We start from the raw sequence: 12598 nt of genomic DNA, 5'->3' as shown, positions 1-12598 counted from the left end.
TTGTCGTCTAGCACCAAAAAAATTAAGGAAACAGACACATGTGGGTGGGTTAAGGAGGGGAAAGTTTAATTGGCAGAAGAAAGGAGAGAGGAGAGCAGCTCCTTGCCAGAGAAGCTTCCCAATAAAAGGGGCAAGATGGTGGACATCAGCAGATTTTATAGGCAGGCTTGAGGAGGTGGTGTCTGATTTATATAGGGCTTACAGATTGGTTTGACCAGGTGTGACGTTTACATAGCACCCAGGGAAGGCTAGTCCCTCTACCCTAATCTTATCATGCAAATAGATTTCCACTTGGCTAGTGCCATCTTGTCTTGCTCCTTACTGTACACGTGGTTGGCAAAAAAAGAAGATGGAGCCGCCATTTTGAACATGCCTAGTCCCACCTAGTATATTCCTATGGGCGCAACTGCCGCCCTTCAACGGTGCAAGATTTCCGCTTGCTTGTTTATGTGAGCAGTTTGCTTTTACAGGTTACTCTTTGTTAGAAAAGAAAATGATCTGGAGGCTACTTTTCATTAAAAGGAAAACCTTAGCGAGGACTTCCAAACCCTCAACATCTGCCTAAGTAATTTCTTCTTAAATCCTGTATCACTTGAATATATGTGAGGATTACTTTTACATTTTTTTGTTAAAGAAGGGACAAGTTAATGCTGAGATAACTGACTGCGTGTCTGAAAATAAATTTAGAGCTCTGTCTCACATTACAAAAATGTTTCTTATAAATTAATGATTACTTTCAAGCAATTTTAAACTAATGAGAGTATAATTTAAGAAAGTTTTGTTCCATTATCGTCTTCTAACAGAATTTTGTACTTTGCATCTTAAGCAAGATGCAAAATACAAAAACAATATATAGAGAAAAAATCATAAATAATATAGCTCTTTAAACACGTATAAAACAAGCTGTGCATGGTGCCTTGAGCCTGTAGTTCCAGCTATTCCAGAGGCTGAGGCAGGTGGATAATTTTTTTTCTAGGAATTTGATTCCAGACTGGGCAACACAGTGAGACCCTATCTCAAGAAAAATATAAAACTCTGATTTGCAAATGAACAATGTATTTTTAAAAATGACAGGTTAGGATGATATTTTTGTGAAACATATAACAGAATGGGACTAAAATATTTAATGAAAACTAAAGAGAATGACCCTATGAATCAGTATGAACATAGCATACAAGCCGTTAGAAATCAGAAGGAGGGGCATGAGGAAAGCTATGAACTAGTGCACTTAAAAACAGTCCACAATCACACTAGTGATGAGGTTATTGAATTATTAACAAAAAAAGATATTATAATTGATACTATAGTATTTGTATTTCTATTGAACAAAAAAAATTTTAAATGGTAAGAATACTCTTTTTAAAAATATAACGTGTAGAAAATAGAATTGTTGTGCATTGTTGTCACTGTAAGCTGATAGAAAGTTTTTTAGACTAATTTAATAATACTTATCAAAAATAATACTAGTAATAAAATAACGTTGATCAGGAATGTCCACTTCTTGATAGCTGTTCTTTAAAATATTCCTGAGCACATATACATGTACAATTTGTGATAGTGATATTTTGGTGAAAATTATGTAGAAATGGTTAAATAATGTATGCTATATCCTGAGAAATGATATGTCACTACAATAATAGAATATTAAAATTTCACAATAGTATGCATGGGATTAATCAATTTAAATACAATTATATGTATGCATATTTGTATATATAAATTTACACCTATGTTTATATGTACACATGTATATGTATGTATGCATATATGTGAAATGCAAGTGATTGCAATTGAATTTGTTATATATTTTATATATATTTTCTTGTTTCAATATTTTAATCACTAGCTATTTTGTGATTTAGGTAACAACAAAGGAAAAACAAAATGATATTAAGTTCTATTTGTGTCCTGACCATAGCAAATCTCTTAAATATGAATGTGTCAGTTTTCTAATCTGTAAAATAAGAATAATCAGTCTTAAATGGTTTTAGTGATAATTACATTAACATATATGTAAATAACGATATATGTTAGTCAACTTGATTATCTTAAGCATTGCTGACTTTGTTTAGATAGATATTTGTTTCTTGGTTCATAAAGGCATTTTACTTTGTGTCCCATGGAAAGCACCAAGAGCTTCTCTGTTGGCATTCAAATTCCTTATGGGTGAATTACTAGTGCTATATGCCTAAGAGGCATATTGTCCAGGAAAAAGAATGTCTATTGCTTTAACCTTTGTATAGTTCTCGTTTTTTGTTTACTATAAAACAATACGCAATTTAAAAATGTGCACCAGAGATCATAAAAGAATCTAGCAAAATTATTTCTCCAAAGTTATCTCAAATTGCTTGATCTGTTATTTTTATGAGTCAGGTGTTATTATTTAATTAAAATCAAGATGTTCTCTAATTGCAGTGTGACCTCAGGTCAGATTCTGGAGTTCTATTGAAAACTCACAGTGTTTATCTCTATGTGTATATGTGTGTGTCCTATGGATAAATCACTCAGGCAAATGATCAAATGATCTGGTGCACTAATGACATCTACATTTAAAATTCTGGACGCCAGAACATCTATAGGCTCATTTTGTGAAGCAGTCATAGTAAATCATCAAAATTTAAAATGTAATAAAAAATAATCAAACAAAAGAGTAACTTGTATACAAAAAAGAAAAATTATTTTAAAGGTTTTTTTGAAACAATAATAGAATCAAGTTTTTGCTAGCCAATTGAAGCATAAAAATTATCTTTAAAAGTGTCACAGGGCTACAGTTTTCTGGAGCAGCAGAAGAAAAACCAATGTAGAGTTGAGAATAAGCAGATTAGGGAGGGGAAATAATGTTGTATGAATTTAGCTAATCATTCTTAGGTTTGCTTCTTGTCTGCTTCTTGTCTGGCTCTGGCTTTTTATGCCGTGGGCCTTGTGGAATCCTCACATACTGTTGGGTCTCTTTGCTATACTATTTCCCATAAGCTGAAAATAAGGGGATGTAGCCTTACATGTGTTTATCGAAGTAGTTGCACAGGCATCTCATTAGGAATGTATTTAACACATAGCACAAGGTTAAAAACAGAGAAAATAGAAGGAAAATAAAAATGACCAAAAAAGTTGAGTTTGTGATTTAATATAGCTGTACCACTTTGGTGTTATTGACCTTTCCCAAGGGTCAATACAGTCAGAAGCATATCATATTGGAGAATAAGTACAGGGGATAATGATTATTTAGGCTGATACATTTGAATTTCAAAAATGAATGTATATGGAGACTAAGACAATGAGACTATGTTTTTTTAAAAGTAGGGGTAGGCCAGGTGCAGTGGCTCACGCCTGCAATCCCAGCACTTTGGGAGGCAGAGGCGGGCAGATCAAGAGGTCAAGAGATCGAGACCATCCTGGCTAATGTGGTGAAACCCCATCTCCACTAAAAATACAAAAAATTAGGCGGGCGTGGTGGCAGGCACCTGTAGTCCCGGCTACTCGGGAAGCTGAGACAGGAGAATGGCGTGACCCGGGGGGCAGAACTTGCAGTGAGCCCAGATTGTGTCACTGCACGCCAGCCTGGGCAACAGAGCAAGACTCCATCTCAAAAAAAAAAAAAAAAAAAAAAAAAAAAAAAGTTGGGGTGAAGGGAAAAGAGCAGACCCAAATACAGTGGGAAAACTCATGCCACATGCATCTCATTGTGACAAGTTTTAATGATGGTGTCTTTGCTTACTCATGTTCTCCAAATAGAAAACCCATTATACTCGGAAAATTTATATAGCCTACTTGGGATTTATGCTAAGGTTGACATGAAGCAGTTAAGGAGAACCACTGCTTATATATTGTCACAATAGAGAAAGGAATGCTATGCAGAATGAAGTTGGAAGGATCTGACTTGTTTAATACTAAATGATAAGTACAGTTAGCAGCTTCTGGGGGAAGTAGGGGCTAAGAGATAAATCTATCAATAATTGATTTTACATGCTAATTACAACTTTATAATTTTAGAAAATTCTGACCTCTACAGATAATTAGATTTTATCTATTTTAAAAAATGTTTAAATAGATTTTAGCTATTTTAAAATACATTTTCCATTCAGTACGAATTCATTGTTAATTGAAGTAACATTAATATAAAGTAAAATTGAGATTTAGCAACAATAATGATTTCTAGAAAATTGTTACTATGTACAAGGCATGATTATAAGTTTTTAGCATATATTCATTCACTCTGTTCTCACCCCATACATATTTTTTAAAACAAGGAAACCAGGGGGTAAGAGCAAGGCAAAGTAACTGGCCCAAGTCAGACAGACAGACCTGGTGTTGAGAATTAAACAGCTAGAATGTTTCAACATTGTATGTTGCCTATGAATTAACTATTTGATCAATCTGATTGTTCAAGATAACACATCTATTTCTTTGGCCAGTTTTATCTCTGAAAATATCTGGTTTTCCATTGTAACTTGTAATATTAAAGATACATTTGAATCTATTTTAATAATTTTATTGCTACAATATCAGTAATAAATTGTTCTCTAATTCCACTCATTTTATTTCTATTTTACCAACTTTGTGGAATGTGGTCATTATTATAGGCCTATTTCTAGCTTTCCTGCCTTCTTTATTCAGTCAACACTAACTGGTGCATTATTGCAAAAAATATTTTCCTAGTCCTAGAGTTACAGACATGAGTAGTTAAAAAATATTCCCAGCTGATTCTGATATTCTCCTCCTCTTTACCTTTTGAGAAGCACCAAATTAATTCAAAAATCTACCTCCTCTGCTTCAGATCTGCACCCATATTATTGTGCACCACAAGAGAAAACCAGATGATCTTAAAGATTAGTACCACAGCAAATTTATAGTATTCAAACTCAGAGGTAACCACAACGACTTGGCAATTCTATTACATTTTTCTTATATGGCCTATTTCCCATTCCCTTCAGCAATTACTCCAGCCCTTCTTCATTTTCTTTAAATCCCCAACCCCAGTAGAGTCTATCTTACCCCATCAATTATCCCCTCCCTAGGCTGTATCTTTAGGCTTCTCTAAGCACACATATACCACACACCTACACCACATTTATACAAATATTCATGTCAAAAGTTGAATACCCATACATACAAACAAACATGCATACATGCATAAATACACAAGAACAAAAGTGTATGTGTGTATTAATATGTGTGTGCATTCAATTTTTGACACAATTGATTTCAGTTACCTTGTTAAAACTCACTTTTCCTTTTATTTCCAAATCACCATCTTTATATTCTCTTTCTCTCTCTCTCTCTCTTTTTTTTTTTTTGACGGAGGTTTTGCTCTTGTTGCCGAGGCTGGAGTGTAATGGCATGACATTGGCTTACTGCAACCTCCGCCTCCTGGGTTCAAGCGATTCCCCAGCCTCAGCCTCCCGATTAGCTGGGATTGCAGGTGCCCACAACCACGTCCAGCTAATTTTTGTATTTTTTAAAATAGAGACAGGGTTTCACCATGTTGATCAGGCTGGTCTCGCCCTCCTGACCTCAGGTGATCCACCCTACTCGGCCTCCCAAAGTGTTGGGATTACAGGCATACAGGCATGAGCCACCATGCCCGGCCTCTATAATTCTTTCTTTTTCAGTCACTTCTTAGTTTTTTTTGTTGTTGTTGTTGTTGTTTGTTTTTTTTTTTGAAGTCCATTCCTTAAAATATGATGGTCATTAGGACTGTTATTTAAATTCTGTATCTTCCTTAGGAATCTGTATTAAACCTTTAACTCTTTTTATTCAATATCAAAAAGGCTGAAACTATGGTCCTGAAGTGGGCTTTAAGGACACAGTACAGAGACTATGTATTATATTTAAATATATATATAATTACAAACAATTTTCTTGACGATATATATACACCTATTTCTAAGAATGAGATCTGGAGTTTTCAAATTATAATGTGACATACTGAAAATGAAGAACCATTGTTCTAAAACACTTGTGCATTTAAATCTTGATCTATAGTTCTAATCACTACCTGTATACCTGTATATAGATAACTTTTTTTTTTTTTTGAGACGGAGTCTCACTCTGTTGCCCAGGCTAGCGTGTAGTGGTGCGATCTCAGCTCACTGCAACCTCTGCCTCCTGGGTTCAAGTGATTCTCCTGCCTCAGCCTCTGAAGTAGCTGGGACTACAGGTTGACACCACCATGCCAAGCTATTTTTATTTTTATTTTTTTGTATTTTCAGTAGAGATGGGATTTCACCATGTTGGCCAGGCTAGTCTCAAACTCCTGCCCTCAAGTGATCCGTCCACCTTGGTCTCCTAAAGTGCTGGGATTACAAGTGGGTAAACCACTGCACCTTCCCATATGTAGATTACTTCTACATTTGTTTTGTGAACTTGAACTTCTGTTTTGAGCTATGTCTGTGTGCCCAAGAGACAAGTATGCATCTTCACCTTTACATCTCACAGACAACTTAAATTGAACAAACCCAACTACATTCACTAACTTTGTTAAGATTTTATCTCCTTTTTCTATTTTTATATCTCAGTGACTGCCATGATCACCCTGCGTTTGTCCAAGTGATACAACTAGAAGTCATCCTAGACATTTCTCTTTTTGTAATCTAGACATTTTATAAATCGTCAAATCCATTTGGACCATCACTTTAATATCTCCAGGATTCCATGCTACTTCTCAGTCCTTTCAGTCATTGATTGAGCCCAAGTCCTCACTGTTTTCCATATGAATAGTATATTCCTCTAGTCTCAAAATTCTCCATATTGTTATCAGAGATATCTTTCTGAGACAAAAGTTTAATTATGCCTTTCCTGTATCTAATATTTAGATACGAACCCAACAAGACTTATTAGATTGTGAAAAAATGTTGTAATCCTATTTATATAAATAATAAGATTGATCATTAACAATACTCAGTATCTAGATTGACAGCAGCATTCTTTGTCCATGTATCTGACAATCAAGTGTCACATTTATTGGATAAGATAGACTAAGGCAAAAAAAAAAAAGCTCCAGTAAAAAAGAAATTGTGTTGTCAGTAACCAATTATTTAATTACCAATGGACCTCCACCCATGTTATTGTGCATCACAACAGAAAACCAGACAATCTTGAAGATTAGAACCACAGCAAATTTATGGTACTTTCAGTTCATTACAACGTGCTATAGATAACATAAATTAGGTAGATGTATTTATGTTATTTAGTTTTGACTAAAATAACCATCAGTAAATAGACAAGAGATTGATTCGATTTTCCGCAAAGAAACCACAATTGGGAAGATAATACAAAGCAAGAACCACAAACCAGTAAGAAAATTTCACAATCATATTTCTATTTGTATACTTCATCTTTTCTTAAGCCAAAAAATAGGTAAAAACAATAACAGTCTAATATAATCAGCAATATTTTGGTCAGAAAAACTGGAAAATCTTAAGAAGGATACATGAAATATGTATTTATATCCTTTGTTGTGAATAACGGGCTTTACCTAAGTACATATTGTGCCTTGAAATAGAAGCTAATAACACAAAGCCATCAAAAGTCGCAAGACTTTCAAAAAATTATTAACAAAAATATTTATGAAGTAAAATAGTCATTTAAAATATTATTTATCTTTATCTCATTATATTTTCTATTATGCATTTTTATAATTATACTGCAAAAGTAAAGACATATTTCCTTTGCAATAATATGTTTATATTAATGATTTTTGCATGAAAATATTTACATATAAAGGTGAATGAGCAAAACATTTTGAGGCCAATTACTTATAGTATAATACAATTATACTTACTATAATTACTTATAATATACTACAAGTACCTTTAATAAAGGGTACAAGGTCCCTCCTAAGATGGCCCACTTTCAAATTCAGCTACATTTTGTATTATGAGCCCTTTAAATCTATCATTTCTAACTTAAACTTCTCAGGACATATTACACACATCACATTATGTCTTTCGTTGTAAGTCCAATCAAGCTCATTGATCTCTAACAATGCATTGCCTGGTTAACTTGGACTTGACCATTAGAACTAAGCTTGGTCATTTGTTCCCCTCAGGATAAGCTTCATTACTACTGTTCACATGTCCATTTTGGTTTTGCTTCTGCCATGAACATTAACTCTTTGGCTATTCAGCTCACTGCACCTCCTTGGGCAAATAATGTTCTTGGTTTATTTGGAGAACTATAATACCCCTTTTCATACATTTTCATTGGGATGAAACATCCCATTTGCATTGGGATGAAAATTGAAATCTATTTTAAGTAACACCAACTTCACATGTTGCAGAGATTCACTGGGAGTTGAGCTTCTGAACCAGGTTGGACTGATCATAGTACCTTAACCTCCTCATGTACAACATGGGGACTATAGCTAATAATATTGTATTGTGTACTGGATGTTTGCTAAATGACTAGAATTTAGGTATTTTCACCAAGAGTTTAAAAAGGTAACTATGTGAAATGAAGGATATGTCTCTTTGTTTACTATAGTAATTTCACTATGTATATCAAAACATTGGAGAACTATAAATTTTTTAAAAGTACATGGGAAATATTTGTGTCTAGATTTTTTTTTTCAGTCTCAGATTCAATGATTTTTTTGGATCAATACATAATAGAAAGGATTCCTGCATTGGCTGAGAAATGGGATTAAAAACTTTATTCCCTAGCAGAACTAAAACTAAATGTCAAGTGTTTCATATAAGGATAAATTTAAGATTATTTTTCGTTGGGGAAAAAATCTATGATGCAATTATTCCTTTATCTGGCTATAATAAAGAATAGCTAATATGTACAGTTAATAAAATTGGAATGAATAATAGTTTGGGTTGTGAATAATAAAGGTTAGAAATGAAACTTATTAAAAAATCTTTTGCCTTGTTGTTTTTGTTGTTATTTTTCTTCCACTTACTTCAACTGTATCTCAAGAGAAGCCACTGGCACACTCAGAGATTAGCTGAAACTACTTTACTGGTAGTGTTAGTGCCAATTCAATCCAGAATCTGAGATCAATTTAAATGTATTTTCATCTTTTAATATTATTTTTCTCCTGTGAATTTTCAAGCTGTTGCTTAACAGTTTCTTAAGTTTCACTAGGCTGTTTTAAAGTCTGAGGTAATACAGAAAACTGAAACTTTTAGAAGGGCCGTTTGGAATGTTCCTTTTACTATAGAATGTTTTAATACAGTATCATATTTCTTTTGAGATTTGTTTTTTGTTAAAAATTCTGATAATCACCAATCAGAATGTAGAAAAAGTCAGCTTTCCCATCTATTTTGTTCAGGTACAGAATAACAAGAAGTATGATATATCTAAGATCTCTCAGCAAATAAATCAATTATGGATTATTAGTTTTTTGGGGGTTTTTTTGAGACGGAGTCTCGCTCTGTCCCCCAGGCTGGAGTGCAGTGGCCGGATCTCAGCTCACTGCAAGCTCCGCCTCCCGGATTCACGCCATTCTCCTGCCTCAGCCTCCCGAGTAGCTGGGACTACAGGCGCCCGCCACCTCGCCCGGCTAGTTTTTTGTATTTTTTAGTAGAGACGGGGTTTCACCGTGTTAGCCAGGATGGTCTCGATCTCCTGACTTCGTGATCCGCCCGTCTCGGCCTCCCAAAGTGCTGAGATTACAGGCTTGAGCCACCGCACCCGGCCTATTAGTTTTAACTCTTTTTTCATGTTACTTCCCTAAAGATTTTCTGATGTTTACTATGAACTTTTGATAAAACATTTTCATTATGAATATGATCTATTAAATCAATGACTGGGTATATAACAATGAAATGCCCATTTATTTGAAGACATGTTATTCTGCACTGCCTGCAGTGTGTCTGTGCCTGAGAAATAGCTGACTAGTGAAAGAAAAAGGGAGGTAGACAAAGGATGGGGTGGTGAAATAAGGAAGAGTTTATTTCAGAACCAAGACAAGAATTTGTGTGGAAACAAACCGAGAAAAACTGAGAAGCTCTTTAGCTTCGATTTTCCCTTGTGTTCAGTCTCCCAAGACTCATTTGATAATAAAAGCTATTTAGGGTGGTGGTTAATAGCATAGGCTTTGGAGTTCTGATTATTTAACTATAAAACTACATATTGTTTTTCTCCTCTTCTCATCACTCCTACAGATTTTCTAAGGAGATATGGGTGAAAATGCCCCAGTGCATGTCTTCTAATGATATCTCCTGGGCTGCCACCTCCGTTGAGGTATGTAGCATCTCTACATGTCTTCAGGGTACACTAAATGTTTCTTCTGCATTTCACTTTTTCTCACTGGGGCCACTGATGGCAAAATGTATTGATTTCCAAATTCTTTGAGTTGTGAAGCTTCACTGTGCTCTCTGCAATGCTACAAAATTTCCATACTTGCACCTGGGTAACACAGCGGTGTTTCTTGTGCTTAGGCATCCTACAAAATATTTTTTGCTAGTAATTTTTTCAGCTTGTATTATCAGAAAAGTCTAAAGGAGGCTGAACCCATGGATAAATTGAGTGCAAACAACATACTGGACAAGTACTATTCCTTCTTTGAAAATTAAATTTGTGATTTTGTTAACCAGACTTTTGGCAATGTCTGAAACATTGGCTGTCATAGCTGGGAAAAGGGTACAACTACTTTCTAGTGGTAAAGTTCTGAGGTGTTGCTGAACTCTAATAATGCAAAGGGAAGCCCCAACACTAAAGAATTATCCACCCCACGATGTCAATAATGCTAAAGTTGAAAAACCGTGTTGTATTGTCTTGTTTGCCTAATAAATGCCCAGTTTCCCTTTATTTTTAAACCTCAGCACTGAATAGAAGTTAGTTTAAGATAGTAAATACTTTGAGTCCTTACCCCATCCCGAACACAGTTAAGCATATACCCTCTTAAATATATACACATGAACAAGCACAAACATACAGAACAGAACCACATTTTCTACAGATAAAATTAATATGACTTTTGGAAGCAAATAAATTGACAAAATAAATTGATCATTGAGACCTGCACAACAGAGAAACTAATTATGAATAAAGAGATAAAATAAAAACACTTAATTTTTCCTGAATATTCATTTATACAGGGGGCCTCAATCCCAAACAGGATTTTCTTGGTATTTTTAGTATATGTATTGCTATCAAATGAAACATCTTTCTGATTTGGAAGTAAAGACTTTCATGATGATCTACAAAATTTCAAAAGTTAAAGTCTTATGTATATTTAACAATAAATTCAATCATAGCTGAGTATATTTTCAGCATCATAAAAATGAGATATGATGTAGATTTTTATACTGTTATGTTAAAAATTACTGAAATATCTAACTTATATAAAACATTTACAATGTCTTAGTCTATAGTCAATTTTTGTAACTGCAAGTAAGGATTTCAGTGAAAAATGTTGAAATCTCTTAAATAATTTAAATGAGCCCACACCATAATAACAACCCTCAGTTAACCTTACTATGTTCAATGAATAAGACAGGAAAAGGTTACATTTGATTATTAAAATATAATTAAAGATTTGAAATAATTTATTAAATGTAATTAAGAGAAATTATCCAAGATTAATGCCCAAAATGAATTTAACATTTAAATTCTTTTCTAGGGGGCATCCAAGATGGCCGAATACGAACAGCTCCAGCCTCCAGCTCCCAGTGTGAGCAACACAGAAGACAGGTGATTTCTGCATTTTCAACTGAGGTACTAGGTTCATCTCACTGGGGCGTGTCGGACCGTCGGTGCTGGTCAGTGGGTGCAGCTCAATCAGCGAGAGCTCAAGCACGGTGAGGCATTGCCTCACCTGGGAAGTGCAAGGGGAAAGGGAATTCCTTTTCCTAGCCAAGGGAAACTGAGACACACAACACCTGGAAAATAGGGTAACTCCCACCCTAATACTACACTTTACCAAGGGTCTTAGCAAACAACACACCAGGAGATTATATCCCACGCCTGGCCCCAAGGGTCCCACACCCACGGAGCCTCCTTCATTGCTAGCAGAGCAGTCTGAGATCTAACTGCAAGGCAGCAGCGAGGCTGGGGGAGGGGTGCCTGCCATTGCTGAGGCTTAAGTAGGTTAACAAAGCCACCTGGAAGCTCAAACTGTGTGGAACCCACCGCAGCTCAAGGAGGCCTGCCTGCCTCTGTAGACTCCACCTCTGGGGACATGGCATAGCTAAACAAAGAGCAGTAGAAACCTCTGCAGATGTAAATGTCCCTGTCTGACAGCTTTGAAGAGAGCAGTGGTTCTCCCAGCACGCCCCCACTAGGTGCAGACTGACACCTCACACATCACATGGCTGAGTACACCTCTGAGACGAAGCTTCCAGAGCAAGAATCAGACAACAACGTTTGCTGTTCAGCAATATTCTCTCTTCTGCAGCCTCTGCTGCTGATATCCAGGTAAACAGGGTCTGGAGAGGACCTCAAGCAAACTCCAACAGACCTGCAGCTGAGGGTCCTGTTAGAAGGAAAACTAACAAACAGAAAGGACACCCACACCAAAATTCCGTCAGTACGTCACCATCGTCAAAGACCAAAGGCAGATAAAACCAGAAAGATGGGGAAAAAGCAGTGCAGAAAAGCTGGAAATTCAAAAAATCAGAGCACCTCTCCCCCTCCAAAGGAACACAGCTCA

The 12598-nt window shown here is 35.5% G+C and overlaps 1 long non-coding RNA gene across 1 annotated transcript; it reads left to right on the top strand.

Moving 5' to 3' along the window:
- Nucleotides 1-368: 368 nt before the first annotated feature.
- On the top strand, nucleotides 369-11658 carry LOC139362171 (uncharacterized). Its single transcript, XR_011620531.1, has 3 exons — nucleotides 369-565; nucleotides 10110-10188; nucleotides 11570-11658. It is a non-coding gene; the product is annotated as an uncharacterized lncRNA (long non-coding RNA).
- Nucleotides 11659-12598: the final 940 nt, after the last annotated feature.

The sequence above is a fragment of the Macaca nemestrina genome, chromosome 3, assembly GCF_043159975.1.
Source record: "Macaca nemestrina isolate mMacNem1 chromosome 3, mMacNem.hap1, whole genome shotgun sequence".
Classification (NCBI taxonomy): Eukaryota; Metazoa; Chordata; class Mammalia; order Primates; family Cercopithecidae; genus Macaca; species Macaca nemestrina.
The sequence above is the reverse complement of the archived record's forward strand: the minus strand, read 5'-3'. Positions and strand labels throughout refer to the sequence as shown.